This window comes from Camelus dromedarius, chromosome X (assembly GCF_036321535.1).
Source record: "Camelus dromedarius isolate mCamDro1 chromosome X, mCamDro1.pat, whole genome shotgun sequence".
Taxonomy (NCBI): Eukaryota; Metazoa; Chordata; class Mammalia; order Artiodactyla; family Camelidae; genus Camelus; species Camelus dromedarius.
In genome coordinates this window covers 73863282-73881893 of record NC_087472.1, presented here as the reverse complement: position 1 = coordinate 73881893, position 18612 = coordinate 73863282, and the positions used below count along the sequence as shown (strand labels likewise).

Genomic DNA, 18612 nt, shown 5'->3' with positions numbered 1-18612 from the left:
ATTTTCATCTTATGTCTCGGACTAGCTCTGTAAAATACCACAACTTTTTGTACTATTTGTGAAAACTGCTGGACATCCATTGCATCTATTCTCCTGAGACTGACTGGGATGTTTTGGAATATAATCCCAGGTGACTAATGATTGCAACTGCAGTCTCCTGTGAGTCCCCAGTAATAATTTTTATCAATACTCCTGAGGCAATGAGTGTTATAGCAGCTTCTTTCACAACAGTTCTGGGATGGTCAATGATTCCCACCAAGCCAAGAAATGTCAGTTGTCCCAGGTCAGGACCAGAAGTCAAAGAAAGAACTCTGAGCCCTGCTGAGCCCATTTATGCCTTCTCTTGTTGGTGCAGATCTCTCTGCTGCTTGGTGGGTGCCAAGGTCTGCCCTATGCTGTGATATATAGTACAATACTTAAACACCTGTTTATAAGTACCCTTAAAACAAATCTCTGATCTGCCCTGCTGTATTCAGTGCACACACATAACAGTCATTCATTTCTGTTCAAAGTAAAAGGCTATTCAGCTTTTCTGATATAATTCTGCTGAAGACCATCAAAACCCAACTTCATTGCAAGAGCAATTAAGGCTCCTTCCATTGGCTTTCCCATTAGAGTGTTGTTTCCAATTACAGCATTATTGCACACATAGCCCGCTTCAACAATTCTGCTAAGAGATGGGTTATAGCACCCATGAATAACATCAATGATCACTTCCACAAATGGATTGTAGCCAACTCCAGTAACAGTGCACAGGCCATCCGACGTGAACATGTGGGTGATGGTCATTTCATTCTTCATCAGGGTCCAGGTTTTGTCAGAACACATCACACTACAGCAGCCTAGTTTCAACAATAGGTAGTTTTTTCATTATGGCCCCCTTTTTTTCAAAATTCTCATAACACCAAGGGCTAGAGTCACTGTGACCACGATGGGAAGATCTTCAGGAATTCTGCTATGGGCTAAGTTACAGTAATACTAAACATTTCCAGGATATCTTTTTCTAGTAATGAGCTAACCAACATGATGATACCTATTATACCAAAGGAGTAAAAGGAAAGTTGTTTTCTTAAGAGGTCTATGCTCTTCTGCAGAGGGGTTTTTGGTACTTCTTCTGCTTGCATCATTTAAAAAACCTCTCCAAATTAAAAAATTTCTCCTGTTCTAATGACAATACCTTTTGCTTGCTACATCTGAACAGTGTTCCCATAAAGGCAACATTACTTCTTTTTTTTTTTTTTTGTATTTTCCATAGAGAGAATTCAGAGACAGCACCTGCATACCTCCCCAGTCCCTGGAGAGGATTGGAGTCAGCCCCTAGATATGTGTTATATTAGAGGCCGGACCCTCTGGCTGCAGCTTGTAAGATGCAAATAGGCCTCTTTCAGGGAATGACGGAGAGATGGGTGTTAATGACTGCTGTCTTTGGCTTGAGCCCTGGGAAAATAGTTGGCTAAGCACTCTTTCTTTGTTTGCTACAGTCCTGTAGCACCCACAAATGTACGCAAGCCCCACTGGCCATGAGGGCAAGACAATCAGAAGATGCATTTTCTGGATAGCAGCTGTAGAATCTTGTGTCCCATATGTGTTCACATTTCCTTTCAAGGAGATATAAGCAACAGGGAGTGGGGCAGAGGGAAACTTCAAAAATGGGTCCCACTAGTCTTCCCTGTCTTTAGGGAAGATGGCAGTCAGCCCCTAGATGTGTGCTAAATTCAGAGGCTTATCTTCATTCTCCAGCTTTAAGGTATGCAAATAGACTTCTTCTAGGGAAAGACTGGGAGATGAGCATTTTTGCTTGCTGCCTCTGCCTTGAACCCTGGGAGGATACCCACAGCAAGTCCTCACAAACTTAAAAACTTTTTCTTTGTTTGCTAGGGTCTCGTGGATAGCATGGACACAAGCCCCAATGACGTTCAGAGCCAGGTATTTTGGGACCCCAACCCCCAGATGGAAATGTTAGAAGTTGAGGTGATTAATGTTGTATCCAAACCTGTTCCTCTTCAGGGGGTATCTAGGGCTAGTGAGTTCTGGCCTGACTTTAATGTGTTGGGGTTGGGTTTATGGCAAAAGTGTGTCTCAGGCCTTTCTCACCCATTTCAATGTGTTGTTTTTTTTTTTCTTATTTGCCTGCTGAGTAGTAGTCACTAGCTATTCTCTGGATTTCTTTCAGAGAGAATTGTTCTGTGTGTAGTTGTAGATTTCATGTATCTAGAGGAGAAGGTGAGTTTAGGAGCCTTGTACATCACCATCTTGGACTGTAACCCTGGTTCAATTCCAATTTGTCTGAGAGATTATTTTGTATGATTTATATTCTTTTAAGTTTGTTGAGGTATATTTTATGGCCCACAATGTAGTCTATCTTGATGAATGTTCCATGTGAGCTTGAGAAGAATGTGTATTCTGCTGTAGTTAGATGAAGTATTCTAGAAATGTGAATGAGTTTATTGATGGTGCTGTTCAGTTAATCTATGTCATTACTGATTTTCTACCTGCTGGAACTCTCAATTCCTAATAGAGGGGTGTAGCAGTCTCAATATAGTAATGGATTTATCTATTTTTCTTTCCAGTTCTGTCATTTTTTTGCCTCATTTATTTTAATATTCTGTTAGGGACATACAAAATTAAGAGTTATTATGTACTCTTGAAGAATTAATCTCTTTATCATTATGTAATGACCCCCTTTATCCCCCCAAATTTCCTTGTTCTGAAGCCTTCTTTGAAACTAAATACAATTCTAACGTTCTTTTTTAAAATTTATTGACGTATAGTTGATTTACAATATTTTAAGTGTACAACAGTCATTCAGTTAAATCTATATCTATCTCTCTCTCTATATATATAACTTTCCCATTATAGGTTATTACAAGATAATGAATATAGCTCCCTCTGTTTAAAGTAGGCCCTAGTTTATCTATTTTATATAAAGTAGTGTGTATCTGTTAATCCCAAATTCCTAATTTATACCCCCCTTTCACCTTTGGTAAGCATAAGTTTGTTTTCTATGTTGGTGAACCTCTTTCTGTTTTGTAAATAAGTTCATTTATGTCATTTTTTAGATCCTGTATATAACTGATATCATATATTTGTCTGACTTTACTTAGTATGATAATCTCTAGGTCCATCCATGTTGCTGCAAATGGCATTATTCCACTCTTTTTAATGGCTGAGTAATATTCCATCATATATATATGACACATCTTTATCCATTCATCTGTTGATGGATATTTAGGTTGCTTCTATGTTTTGGCTATTGTAAATAATGCTACTATAAACATTGGGGTTCATGTATCTTTTTGAATTAGAGTTTTCATCTTTTCCAGATATATGCCTGGGAGTGGGATTGCTGGAACATATGGTAACTCTATGTATAGTTTTTTTTTAATTGAAGTATAGTCAGTTTATAATGTGTGAATTTCTGGTATACAGCACAATACTTCAGTCATATAGGAACATACATATATTTGTTTTCATATTCTTTTTCACTATAAGTTTCTATTAGATATTGAATATAGTCCCCTGTGTTATACAGTATAAATTTTTAAACGTTTACTTATTTACATATATTAGGAATGAATGAATAAACTCAATTACCACCGCCTCATAAAATAAACAAAACAAGCAAAACGTGTGCTTTGATATGTTTAGTTTTTTAAGGAACTTCTGTACTGTTCTTAGTGGCTGCACCACATTCCCACCAACAGTGTAGGAGGGTTCCCTTTTCTATACACTATCTCCAGCATTAATTATTTGTAGGCTTTCCTAGTTCCATTAGGTGTAATGTTAGATTGTTTATTTGAGATTTTTCTTGTTTCCTGAGGTTAATCTTGTATCATTATAAATTTTCCTCTTAGTATTGCTTTTGTTGCCTACCATAGATTTTGAATCATTATATTTCCATTTTTACTTGTCTTTTATTTCTTTTTTGATCTCTTCATTGATCCTTTGGTTGTTTAGTAACATGTTGTTTAGGCTCCATGTGTTTGTGGGTTTTTTGCAGGGTTTTTCCTTGTAGGTGATTTTTATTTTCATAGTGTTGTGGTTGGAAAAGATGCTTGATAAGATTTAAGTCTTCTTAAATTTATTGAGACTTCTTTTATGGCCAAGTATGTGATCTATCTTGGAGAATGGTCCATGTTCATTTGAAAAGAATGTGTATTCTGCTGTTTTTGGATGAAATGTTTTGTATCTATCTGTGAATTCCATTTGGTATTATGTGTCATTTAAAGCCAGTGTTTCTTTTGATTTTCTGCCTGGATTCTGTCCACTGATGTGATTATGGTGTTAAATTCTCTTACTGTATTATATTATTGTCAATCTCCTTTTATGTTTGTTAATGTTTGCTTTATGTATTTGAGTGTCCTATGTTGGGTGCATATATATTTTCAATTGTTATATCCTTTTGTGAATTGATCTCTTTATCATTATGCAATACCTTTCTTTGTATCTTTTTACAGTCTTTGTTTTAAAGTCTATTTTATCTGATATAAATATTGCAACTCCAGCTTTCTTTTTATTCCCATTTGCATGGAATACCTTTTTCTATCTTTTCACTTTTAGTCTCTGTGTGTCTTTAGATCTGAAGTGAGTCTCTTGTAGGTCATATATATATAGCTCTTTTTTCTTTTGTCCATTCAGCCACTGTATGTCTTTTGATTGGAGCACTTAGTCCATTTACATTTAAAGTAACTATTGATGGCTATGTGCTTATTGCCATTTTGTTAATTGTTTTATGGCTTTTGTTGTAGTACTTTTTAGTTCCTTTCATTATAATTGTCCCTTAGCATTATTATTGTCTATAATATATATAAATATACATATATAATAATAAGTATTATTTTATGTTGATTGTCTCAAGTTCAAACATAGTCTAACCACCCTATTCTTCCATGTTTAATGCTTTTATGTCATATTTTATATATATTTTTTGTTTCATTTATTCCTTATATCCTTACTTGGGATATGTTTGATTTTTACTACTTTTGTCTTTTAACTTTCCTACTAGCTTTATAAGTGGCTGGTCTACTACTTTTACTGTATGTTTGCCTTTACTAGTGAGATGTTTCCTTTTATAATTTTTATATTTCTAGTTGTGGCTTTTTTCTGTTCTTTTTTTTTTTTTTTTTTTTTGCTTAGAAAAGTCCCTTTAACATTTCTTGTAATGTTGGTTTTGTGCTGCTTAACTTTTTTAGCTTCTGCTTGTCTGTAAAAGTCTTTACCTCTCCTTTGAATCTGAATGGTAGTCTTGCTTATTATTCTTGATTGTAACTTTTTTTCCTTTCATCACTTTGAATATACCATGCCACTCCCTTCTGGCCTGTAGAATTTCTGCTGGAGAGTCAGTTCAAAGTCTTATGGGAGTTCCCTTGCACCTAACTAGCTGCATCTCCCTTGCTGCTTTTAATATTCTCTCTTTATCCTTAATTTCTGCCATTTTAATTACAATGTGTCTTTGTGTTATTCTCTTTGGGTTGATCTTGTTTGGGATCCTCTGTGCTTCCTGTACCTGAATGTCTGTTTCCTTTCCCAGGTTAGGGATGTTTTCAGCTGTTATGTCTTCAAATATATTTTCTTCCCCTTTCTCTCTTTTCTTTCAGAAACCCCTATAATATGAATGTTAGTACACTTGAAGTTTTCCCAGAGGTCTCTTAAACTGTCCTCACTTTTAAAATTCTTTTTTTCTTTTCAGCTTGAGTGATTTTCACTACTCTTTTTTCCACTTCACTAATCCATTCCCCTGTATCATTTACTCTACTGTTTATTCCTTCTAGTGTATTTTTAAATTTCAGTTAATATATTTTCCAGCTCTGTTTGAGCTTTCTTTATATTTTCTAACTCTTTGTTGGAAAAGTCTAACTTCTCACTGTGTTCATCCATTCTTCTCCCAAGTTGTTTGAGCATCTTTATGATAATTACCTTGAACTGTTTATAAGGTAGATTGCTAATGCCCACTTCACATAGTTTTTCTTCTGAGGTTTTATCTTGTTCTTTCTTTTGCAACGTATTCTGTCTCTTCATTTTGTCTAATTCTCTGTTTTTATTTCTATGTATTTGGTAAGTTGGTTGAATTTCTCGATCTTGGAGAAGTGGCCTTATGTAGGAGATATCCTATGGAACCCAGCAGCACATTCCCCTATGGTTACGAGAGACATATGCTCTAAGGGTGCCACCTATGTGGGCTGTGTGGTCCACTCTGTTGTGGTAAGCTCACTGCTGTGGGTGCACTGGTAGGCATGGCTGGCCTCTGGTTTGGTTGGTTGCCAGACCCTGCCTAGTGTGGAGGCTGCTGGCTGCTGTTGGGTAGGGCCAGGTCCTGACACAGCTGGTTGCACAGCTTGATCCCAATGCTAGCACACTGGTGGGCAGATCTGGGTCATAAAGCTGCTGGGTGTGAAGCCCTGGGGGTCTTGGGGATAGAGTTTGCTCACTGGTGAATATGCCTGGTCTTGACACTGCTCCCTTGGGACCTTGGTGCTCTGGGGCTGGTATCCACCTGCTGATGTGTGGTGTCAATACCCAGGGGTTCCTGAGGCTGGTGGCAACCCACCAGTGGGTAAGGCCATGTTCTGCCACTAGTGATGATGCACTAGTGGATGAAGATAAGTCCTGGAGTATCTTGCTGCAGGTTTTGGGGGTCCTAGACTTGGTGTTACCCTACTGGTTTGCAAGGCCATGACCCAGGGGGTCTTGGGGCTGTTGCCTGTCCACTGGTGTGTGAGGTCAGTTCCAGGGCTAGTGCTGAAGCACTGATGGGTAGAGCAGTTCTTGGAGTCTGTGGCTGTGGGACCCTGGAGTCCTGAGGCTGATGTATGCCTGCTGATAATCAAGGCTAAGTCCCATGGCATCCTGTGTCTGGGGTCCACCCACTGGTGTCTGAAGCTAGGTCCCAGAGCTGATGTCAGTCCACCAATTGACAGGGCTGAGTCTCAATGGCTGGATGTGAGACCCAAGGCATCCTGGGGCTAGTGTCAGCCCACTGTTGAGCAGGGCAAAGTCCTGGGTCCTCTTGTGGGCAGGGCTATGTCCTGGGGCAGCTGAAATCTCAGGGGTTCCTACAACAGCCAGCCTGCTGGTGGGTAAAGCTGTGTTCCCACCTGGCTATCTGCTTGGCCTGGGACATCCATGGACTGGTGCTGACTGGCTGGTTTGCAGAGCTGGTTCCTGGCCTATGTTAGAGAAAGGTTTCCAAAATGGATTTTGCCAGAACCAGTGTCCTTGTGGTAAATTGAACCCCAAAAGTGGCTGCTGCCAGTGTCTATGTCCGGCAAAATAGCTCCAGTTGCCTTCTGACTCAGGGAGAATCTCATCAATACTTTCTCTGTAAATAGCTGTAATTTAGGTGTTCCTGTGGGATGAGTTGATCTCAGGGCCTTCCTAGTCCACCATCTTCAAATATGTGGAAATTAAACAACACACTCTCAATTAACCATTGGGTGAAATAAGAAATTATAAGAGAAATTAGACAATACTTAGATACAAATGAAACAAAAACCAGAACATACCAAAATTTATGGGATGTAGAAAAACCAGTGATGAGGAAAATTTATATCTGTAAATGCCTACATTGAAAAGAAGGATCTCAAATCAACACCCTTACTTACACCTAAATGAAGTAGGAATATAAGGGAAAATAAATCCAAAGCTAACAAAAGGAAGGAAATATTAAACATACCAGCAAAGATAAACAAAATAGAGAATAGAAAAACAATAGAGAAAATCTATGAAATCAAATGCTGCTTCTTTGAAAGATTAACAAAATTGACAAATCTTTAGAGAAAAAGAGAAAAGACAACAAAAAAAGTAAAATCAAGCATGAAAGTGAGGACATTACTACTAATCTTACAGAGATTAAAAAGGATTATGAGAACATCAATGAAAAACAACTTGATTTAATAATGAGCAAAAGACTTAAATATAAATTTCTCAAAAGATATACAAATGACCAACAAAAAAGACACATGCACCCCAATGTTCATAGCAGCACTATATATAATAGCCAAGACATGGAAACAACCTAAATGTCCATCAACAAATGACTGGATAAAGAAGTTTTGGTATATTTATACAATAGAATACTATTCAGCCATAAAGAAGAACAAAATAATGCCATTTGCAGCAACGTGGGTGGACCTGGAGAATGTCATTCTAAGTGAAATAAGCCAGAAAAAGAAAGAAAAATACCATATGATATCACTCATATGCGGAATCTAAAAAGAAAAGACACAAATGAACTTATTTACAAAACAGAAACAGACTCACAGACATAGAAAACAAACTTATGGTTACCAGAAGGTAAAAGGGGTGGGATGGGATAATTGGAAATTCGAGGTTTGCAGATACTTAGCGCATATATATATATACACACACATATATGTATATATATATAAAATAAACAGCAAGTTTATACTGTATAGCACAGGGAATTATATTCAATATCTTATAGTAACCTATAATGAAAAAGAATATGAAAATGAATATATTTATATATTTGTATATCTGAAACCTTATGCTTGTACACCAGAGATTGATACAACATTGTAAACTGACTATACTACAATAAAAAATTTTAAAAGCCACTTGAATCAAGACATCGTGGTGTTAGAGAAAGCACAAACACAAAAATCAATGAAACAGAATGCAGTGTCCAGAAATGGACCCACACCACTATGGTTAATTAATTTTCAACAAAATTTCTTATATCTTATAAAAAATGTAACTCAAAATGGATCATAAATCCAAAGGTAAACATAAAAATTCTAGAAGAAAACACAATAGAAATTCCTTGTGATCTTGGTTAGACAAAGATTGCTTAGATGTCACATCAAAGTGTAAATTAAGAAATGAAAGAAATATAGCTCTAGAAGCTGGAAAAGGCAAGGAAACAGATTCTCCCCCAGAACCTCTGAAGGGACCACACCTGTTCATACCTTGATTTCAGTCCAGGGAAACTGATTTCAAACTTATCATCTCCAGAACTGCAAAAGAATTCATTTCTGTTCTTTTAAGGAAAACTATTTGTGGTAATTTGTTACAGTAGCAATAAGAAATGGATAAATCCACCTTTCCCAAACCATTTAAGGTGTATTGTAAAAGATGTGCCTGGATACTAACCTCAGAGGGTCAGCAGCAAGGTGTAGTATGGCGGGGGGGGAAATCCAGGAGTACAATCACTCCTGGAACCACTCCCCCTATTATCACCATCAAAGCACTATCACTATCCCAGAAATAAACAATAAACCAGGGTTTTAGGTGTCCTTGGCCTGGGAAGGGCCTGAATATCACCAGAAATCCAGGGGAAATGTATAAAGCCATACGCATTGTTTCCAGCCTGCCCAAAGCAGCTTCCCATTAGAGTCATTGCTCCTGAGCTCCCCCATTAAAATTCCATCTCTAGAAACAAGTCAAATGCATCTGGGAAGGGGATAAGTGAGTTGATGAAATCATCTTTTGAGAACACTCTGTGACAGAGGAGTAAGAATAAAAAGGGCTAAGTTGAGCTGATCCTCAGCAGCTAAATATTAGTTTAGTTCAGTACATGGGGAGGGGTCATCGTGACTCACTTCCCCACTCATTCTATCATGATCCCTCCAACTGCCTCTTAATGTGTCATGCTTTAACAACTATTTTCATTGTCTGGGGGTCCTGCTTATGGTGAGGCAATGATAGTAATACTAGGAAAACATCCCTGCATATTCTACAGTTCACTCTAAACACCTAGCTTTGGGATTTACCTGGTGATGTTGCTCCTTAAAACTTTAGTCAGTTGCCTGTGAACTTATCTGAGGAAATTCAGTCCTACACTTTGAATCCATAAGTCTATGAAAGGGGACATCCAGGATGAGACCATCCATGTAAAGCTTCTGTTTCTTTGCAATATTTATGATGGCTCTCTCTTAGATCTCAATTTAACATTATGTTCCTTAGGATATGAATTGGAAACAATTAGCTGGAATAGTATTTTTAAAAATTGGGATCTGATTTACATATGCAATCATTTTTTATTGAAGTGTAATTGATTTACAATGTTAGTTTCAGGTGTACTGCGAAGTGATTCAGTTGTATATACATATACACACACATACAGTTATATATAAATATATACACACATACTTACACACATATTATACATATATGTATATTCAGATTCTTTTCCACCATATATTATCACAAGAAATTGAATATAGTTCCCTGTGCTATGCAGTAGGTCCTTGTTGTTTATCTATTTTATATATAGTAATGTGTATCTGTTAACCCCAAATTTCTAATTTATCCCTTCCCTGCCCTTTCCCCTTTGGTAACCATAGTTTGTTTTCTATGTTGTGAGTTTATTTTTGGTTTGTAAATAAGATTTGTATCATTTTATTTTTAGGTTCCATGTATAAGTGATATCATATGATATTTGTCTTTCTCTATCTGATTTACTTCACTTAATGTGATAATTTCTAGGTCCATCCATGTTGCTACAAATGACATTATTCCATTCTTTTTTATGGCTGAGTAATATTCCATTGTGTGTGTGTGTGTGTGTGTGTGTGTGTGTGTGTGTGTATCACATCTTCTTTATTCAGTTATCTGTTGATGGACATTCATATATATATGCATTTCTACATATTGCTTTTCTCTCCAATACACCAGTGGGATTCTTCCAAGCCAACTGGTATAGATTTAACTCATTTTAGAATGATGATATAATATCCTATAAACATATTATTCTAATTTTCTTCATTTTTTAATCAAGAATTGGAATTGACTTTGGTCAAAGGCTTTTCAGCATATATGAAGATAAATATATGATATTTTCTTTTGCTCTACTAATATGATTTTTTATATTAATAGATTTCCTAATATTGAATCAAACTTTCGCTCCTGGAATAATTTCAGTTTGGTCACAATGATGTTGAATTCTGTTGTTAATATTCTATTTACTGTTTTTGCATCAATATTCATGAATGATATTGCTCTGCGGTTTTATTTCTTCTATACTTTTATCAGGTTTAGATATAAATGTGATACTTGCTTTGTTAAAAGGATGAAAAAGATTCCCTCCTTCTTTATCCCTTCTATTTCACTAAGTTTTTCTATTCTTCCTTTTGTCTCAAGTTTTTTTTTCCACACTTTTTGCTTGGAGCATGGTTACAATAGCCGCTTTACAGTCTTTGATAATTCCGACACCTGTGTCACCTCACAGGTGATAACTTCTTGTCTTTTCCTTTGTGAGATGTTGAGATTTTCCTTCACATGTCAAGTAATTTGGATTAAATCCTGGACATTTTAAATAGTATGTTATAAGATTCTAGGTCTTGCTTAAATTCTTTGGGAATGTCGATTTTTGTTTATATGTTTTAACACAAAATTAACTCAGTTAGTTCCAGGTGGCAAGTTTCTATATACATTCTGTCATGTTTCATTGAAACAGTCTGTTTTTGTGCCAGTAACATACTGCCTTGATGACTTTAGCTTTTTAGTATAATCTTGTTAGGGTGCATGAATCCTACAGCTCTGTTCTTCTTTCTCAAATTTGCTTTGGCTATTTGGGGACTTTTATGTTTCCATACAAATTTTAGAATTATTTATTTTTCTATTCATTTTGATAGGTATTTCACTGAATCTGTAGACTGCCTTGGGTTGCATTGTTATTTTAATACTATTAATTCTTCCAATCCTTGAACACAGTATAGCCTTCCATCTGTTTGTTTCATCTTCTATATCTTTCATCAGGGTCTTATACTTTTCTGCATAGAGGTTTTTACCTTCTTGATCAGATTTATTCCTAGATATTTTATTCTTTTTGATGTGGTGGTAAAAGGGATTGCTTTATTAATTTCTCTTTCTGATAATTCATTGTTAGTATATAGGAATGCAACAGATTTCTGTATATTAATTTTGTGTCCTGAAACATGACCAAATTCATCGATGAGCTCTAGTAGTTTTTTGGTGGCATCTTTGGGATTTTCTATGCACAGTATCATGTCATTTGCAAATAGTCACAGTTTAATTCTTCCTTTTTAATTTGAATCCATTTTATTTCTTTTTCTTGTCTGACTGTTGTGGCTAGGTCTTCCAATACTGTGTTGAATAAATGTAATAAGAGTGGAAATCCTTGTCTTGTTCCTGATCTTATAGGAAAAATGTGCAGATTTTCACCATTTAATATGATATTTGCTGTGGGCTTATGGAATTTATTATCTTGAGGTATGTACCTTCTATACCCACTTTATTGAGATTTTTATCATAAATGGATGTTGAATTTTGTCAAAAGTTTTTTAGCACCTACTTTTAATTGAAGTATAATCAGTTTACAATATTGTGTTAATTTCTTGTGTACCACATAGTGATTCAGATACATACATATTTATATAACTGTATCTATTTTGATGATCATCTGGTTCTTATTTTTCAATTTTTAATGTGTTGTATCACACTGATTGATTTGCAGATATTGAGTCATATTTGCATCTGTGGAATAAATCCCTCTTGATCATGGAGTACAATCCTTTAAGTGTATTGTAGAATTCAGTTTGCTAATATTTTGTTGAGGAATTTTACATTTATGTATATCAGTTATATTGACCTGTAATTTTCATTTTTTGAGTGTCTCTGTCTGGTTTGGGTATCAGGGTGATGATGACCTCCTAGAATAGCTTCAGAAGCATTTCTTCCTCTGCAATTTTTGGAAATAGTTTGAGAAGGATAAGTGTTAACTCTTCTATAAATGTTTGGTAGAATTCACTTTTGAGGCCTCTCGTCCTAGACTTTTTTTGTTGGGTTTTTTTCCTTAATTACTAATTCAATTTCATTACTGGTAGTTGGTCTGTTTATATATTTTATTTCTTCTTGGTTCAGTCTTGGAAGATTGTGCCTCCCTTAGAATTTGCTTATTTTAGGTTGTCCATTTTATTTGTGTATAATTGTTTGTAATAATCTCTTATGATCGTTTATATTTCTCTGACATTAGTTGTAACCTATCTTTTTTCATTTCTGATTTTATTGATTGAGGCCCTGTCTCTTTTTACATGATGAGTTTGGCTAAAAGTTTATAAATTTTGTTTATCTTTCAAAGAACCAGCTCTTAGTTTCATTGATCCTCTCTATATTTTTAGTCTCTATTTCTTCTATTCCTGCTCTGATTTTTATGACTTCTTTCCTGTCACTAATTTGGGGTTTTATTTGTTCTTCTTCTAGTTTCTTTAAGTGTAATGTTAGGTTGTTATTTGAGATTTTTCTTGTTTCATTATGTATTGCTATGAACTTCCCTTTTAGAACTGCTTTTGCTGTATCCCATAGATTTTGGATCACTGGATTTTCATTTTCACTTGTTTGCAGATATTTTTAAAAATTTCTTCAGTGATCCATTGGTATTTAGTAGCATATTGTTTAAACCCCAAGTGTTTGTATTTTTGCAGTTTTTTCTTGTAGTTGATTTCTAGTCTCAAAGCATTATGGTCAAGAAAGATACTTGATATAGTTTCTATTTTCTTAAATAACTTTTCTATTTTCTTAAATAACTGGGACCTGTTTTGTGGTCTTTCCTAGAGAATGTTCCATATGTACTTGAAAAGAATGTGTATTCTGATGTTTTTGCATGAAATATTTTATATATATATATATATATAAAATGTCCATTTGGTGTCATGTGTCATTTAAGGCCTGTGCTTTCTTACCGTTTCTGTCTGTATTATCTGTCAAATGATGCTAAGTGTGGTATTAAAGTCTTATACTATTGTGTTGCAGTCAATTTCTCCCTTTATGTCTGTTAATATTTGTTTTGTGTATTTAAGTGCTAAGTTGTGTGCATATAAATGTTCTTGTTATATCTTCTTTTTGGACTGATTCTTTTATTGTTTGTAATGTCTTTCTTTGTCTATTGTTACAACCTTTGTTTTAAAGTCTGTTTAGTCTGATTTAAGTATTGCCTCCCTGCTTCCTTTTAATTTCCATTTGCATGGAATACCTTTTTTCACCTTCTGACTTTTAGTCTGTCTGTGTCTTTAGATTTGAAGTGAGTCTTTTGTAGGCAACATATATATGTATCTTGTTTTTTTTTAAATCCATTCAGTCACTCTATTTCTTTCAATAGGAGCATTTAGACCATTTACATTTAAAGTAATTGCTAATAGGTCTGACTTGTTGCCATTTTGTTAATTGTTTTGGGGCTGTTTTTGTAGTTTTTTTTTTTTTTGTTCCTTTCTTCTTTTTTTCTTGTCCTTTGTGACACCTGTCCTAGTGTCATGTTTGATTCCTTTCTCTTTTTTGTATGTTTGTATAAATTATAGACTTTTGGTTTGTGGTTATCATGAGATTTATATAATAGCTAGCTAGCTAGCTATTTTAACTTCCTCCTCTCCTAATTTAAACACATTTTAACAACCCTGCACTTTAACTTCCCCAATATGTGTTTTTGACATCATATTTTGTAATTTTTAATGTATCCCTTAACTATTTACATGGATATAGATGATATTACTGGTTTTGTTTTTTAAGCTTCTTATTAGCTTTTTACATAGTTTATTTACTACCTTTACTTTATATATGTATTTGCCTCTGAGCTTTTTCCTTTCATACTTTTTATGCTTCTACTTGTGATCTTTTATTTTTCCCTTAGAGAAGTCTCTTTAACATTTCTTTTTTAAGCTGGTGTGGTGGTGCTGAACTCTTTACGATTTTACTTCTCTGTGAATTTTTTTATCTCTTCGCCAAATCTGAATGAAAGTCTTGCCGGGTAGAGTATTCTTGGTTGTAGGCTTTTCCCTTTCATCATTTTAAATATACCATGCCACTCTCTGGCCTACAGAATTTCTGCTGAAAAGTCAGCTTATTACGCTTAAGGGAGTTCTCTTATACTTAACTTGCTGGTTTTCCCTTGCTGCATTTAATATTCTCTGTTTATATTTAGTTTTTGCCATTTCAACTACAGTGTGTCTTCATGTGATCTTCATTGGGTTGATTTTGCTTGGGACTCTCTGTGATTCCTGTACTTGGATGTCTATTTCCTTTCCCAGGTTAGGGAAATTTTTAGCTATTACATCTTGAAATATGTTCTCTGTCCCTTTCTCATTCCTCTCCTTCTGGAATTCCTGTAATTTGGATATTAGCATGCTTGATATTGTCCCAGAGGTCTCTTAAATTGTCCTCATTTCTTCTTTTCCCTCTGTTCAGCTTCAGTGATTTCCATTACTCTCTCTTCCAGATCACTGATACATTTCTCTTTTTCATCTAATCAACTGTTGATTTCTTCTAGTGTACTTTGTAATTTCAGTTATTATATTCCTCAGTTCTTTTGGGGTTTTCTATATATATTCTAACTCTGTTAAACTTCTCACTGTGTTCATCCCTTCTTCTCTCAATTTCTTTGATCATCTTTATGATCATTACTTTGCATTCTTTATTGGATAGATTGTCTATCTCCACATCACTTAGTTCCTCTTCTTACATTTTATCTTTTCCTTTGTTTGGAACATGTTTCTCTCTCACCTCATTTTTCTTAATTTTCTATTTTTATTTCTATGAATCTTTTATATTGGTTATGTTTCCCAACTTTGGGTAAACGGTTTTATCCACTTTTAGTTGCCCTATGCTTTGAGTTGTCCTATGTGTCCCATCAGTGCACTCCCCTGTGATCACCAGAGCTATGTGCTTTAGTGCTGCCCCCTATGTTAGCTGACTGGGTTTTTCTGTTGTGACAACCAGATTACTGTCAGTGGTCTGGTAGGCATGGCTGGCTCCCAGTCCTGTTGGTTCCTAGGCCCTGCCTTGTGCAGAGGCTCTTGGCTGCTGCTTATTTAGGCTGAGTCTTGAGGTGGCTGGCTACAGAACCCTGGTGAGTTCTGGGGCTAGTTCTGGACCCACTGATAGGTGGGTGGTTACTGGGACAGGATTCCCAGATGTAGTGTCCACCTATTGGTGGATGGGGCCAGTTTTTGACATGGTTAGCTGTGGGTTCCAGGGTGTCCCCAAACTGATACTGGCCTGCTTGTGAATGGGGCCAGATCCTTGGGTGGTTACCTTAGGGCTTTATAGTTTCCCAGAGATAGTGTGGGTCTGCTGGTCAGCAGGGCTGGGGCCCAGGAAGTACTGGGGCTAGTCCCAGCCTAATTGTGGGTTAGTTGGGTCCTGACAAAGCAGGCTACAGGTCTGTTAGTGTCCACCTGCTGTTAGATGTGATTGGTGTCCAGGGTATTCTGGGACTGGTGCTGGCCTGCCAGTGGGTGAAGCCAGGTCCTGGGGCTAGTGCTAATCCACTGGCAAGCAGAGCCAGGTCCTAGGGTCTCTGACTTTGGGGTTCAGAGTTCCCAAGCCTGGTCTTGGATTGTTGGTATATGGGGCTAAGGCCTAGGGTGTCTCATGGCTCTTACTGGCTCACTGGTGGCCAGAGCCTGGTTCAAGGATTTCTGGCTATAGAAACCTGGGAGTCCTGGCATTGGTCTGCTGGTGGGTGGGGCTAGTTCCTGTCATAGCTGGCTGTGGAGTCTGAAGTGTCTGAAGCTAGTGTCAGCCTGCTAGAGGGTGGGACCAGATCCTGGGGTGGCTGTCTGAAGGGTCCAAGGTATCTCAGAGATGGTGTTGGTCTATTGGTGGGTAAGGCTGGGACTCCTGGGGTCCTGTGGCTGTTGATGTTGCACTGGTATGTGGGGCCAGGTCATGTGCCCTCTGGTGGACAGGGCCATGCTGTGGGGCAGCTGTGGGCTCAGGGAATCATAAGGCAGAATTCCTGCTGGTTAGTGGGGCTATGTCCCCATCCAGCTATTTGCTTCACCTGAAGTGTTTCAGTACTGGTGCTGAAAGGCTGTAGGGCAGGGTCAAGCCCCAGTGCTAATAAGCTAAATGGAAGATTCCAAAATGGCACTTGCCAGTACTAGTGTCTATGTGGTAGAATGAGCTCCCCAAATGGCTGCTGCCAGTGTCTACATCCGATGGGTGAACTCCAGTCATCTCTTACTTTTCTGGAAGGCTCTCCAAGATCAGCAAGTGAGTCTGACCCAGGCTTCTTTCAGATTACCATGTCTGTTCTGGGTCTTAGAGCTTCTGAGATTTTTTTTTTAGCCTTTAAAAAATGGAGTCTTATTCAAATGGTCAATGGGTACATGAAAAAATGTTCAGTGTAGCTAATTATTGTAGTAATTCAAATCAAAAGTACAATGAGGTATCGCCTCACACCAGTCAGAATGGCCATCACTAAAAGTCCACAAACAATAAACAATAAATGCTGGAAAGGGTGTGGAGAAAAGGACCCTCCTACATTGTTGGTGGGAATGTAGTTTGGTGTAGTCATTATGGAAAACAGTATGGAGATTTCTCAAAGACCTGAAAATAGACTTACTGTATGATACAGCAATCCCATTCATGGACATATATCTGTAGGGAACTCTAATTCAAAAAGATACATGCATCCCAATGTTCATAGCAGCACTATGTACAATAGCTAAGAAATGGAAACAACCTAAATGTCCATCGAAAGATGACTGGGTAAAGAAGAAGTGGTATATTTATACAATGGAATACTACTCAGCCATTAAAAAGAATAAAATAATGCCATTTGCAGCATCATGGATGGGCCTGAAAGTGAAGAAAGCCAGAAAGAGAAAGAAAAGTGCCATATGATATCACTCATATGTGGAATCTAAAAAAAAAAAAAAAAAAAAGAAAAAAGAAAAAAGGAAGACACTAATGAACTCACCTCCAAAACAGAAACAGACTTGCAGACATAGTAAACAATCTTATGATTACCAGGGAAAAGAGGGTGGGAAGATGATATGAGGTGGCAAAGGAATATCTCCCAGGCCAAGGCACAAGATAAAATCTCAGAAGAAGAAATAAGTGATGAAGAGATATCTGAGAAAGAGTTTAAAGTAATGATGGCAAAGATGTTCAGAGAACTTAAGAGGAATATAGATACACAGAGCAAAGTTTTTAGTGAAGAGTTGCTAAATATAAAGAATATCCAAACAGTTGAAGAATAAAATCACTGAAATGAACAATACACTTGAAGGAACCAAGAATAGACTAAATGAGGCAGAAGAACAGATTAGTGAGCTAGAAGACAGATTAGTGGAAATCACTACTGCAGAACAGAACAAAGAAAAAAAGAATGAAAAGAAATGAGGGTAATTTAAGAGAACTCTGGGGCAACATGAAGTGCACTAATATTTACATTATAGGGGTCCCAGAAAGTGAAGAGAGAAAGGACCTGAGAAAATTTTGGGAGAGATAATCACTGAAAACTTCCCCAACTTGGGAAAGGAAACAGTCACCCAAGTCCTGGAAGCAAGAGAGTTCCCCACAGGATCAACCCAAAGAGGAACACACCAAGGCACATAGTCATCAAATTGACAAAAACTAAGGATAAGGAGAAAGTATTAAAATTAGCAAGAGAAAAGCAATGAATAGCATAAAAGGGAACTCCCATAAGGTGATCAGCTGATTTTTTCAGCAGAAACTCTACAGTCCAGAAGGGAGTGGTAAGATATATTTAAAGTGATGAAAAGGGAAAACTTAGAACCAAGAATACTCTATCCAGCAAAGCTCTCATTCAGACTTGATGGAGAAATCAAAAGCTTCACAGATAAACAAAAGCTAAAAGATTTCAGCACCACCAAATCAGCTTTACAACAAATG

General features: G+C 36.7%; 1 pseudogene; it reads right to left on the bottom strand.

The window, feature by feature from the left end:
• Positions 1–472: 472 nt before the first annotated feature.
• LOC135320261 (calcium-transporting ATPase type 2C member 1-like) lies at positions 473–6018 on the bottom strand (annotated as a pseudogene).
• Between the last annotated feature and the right edge of the window lie 12594 nt (positions 6019–18612).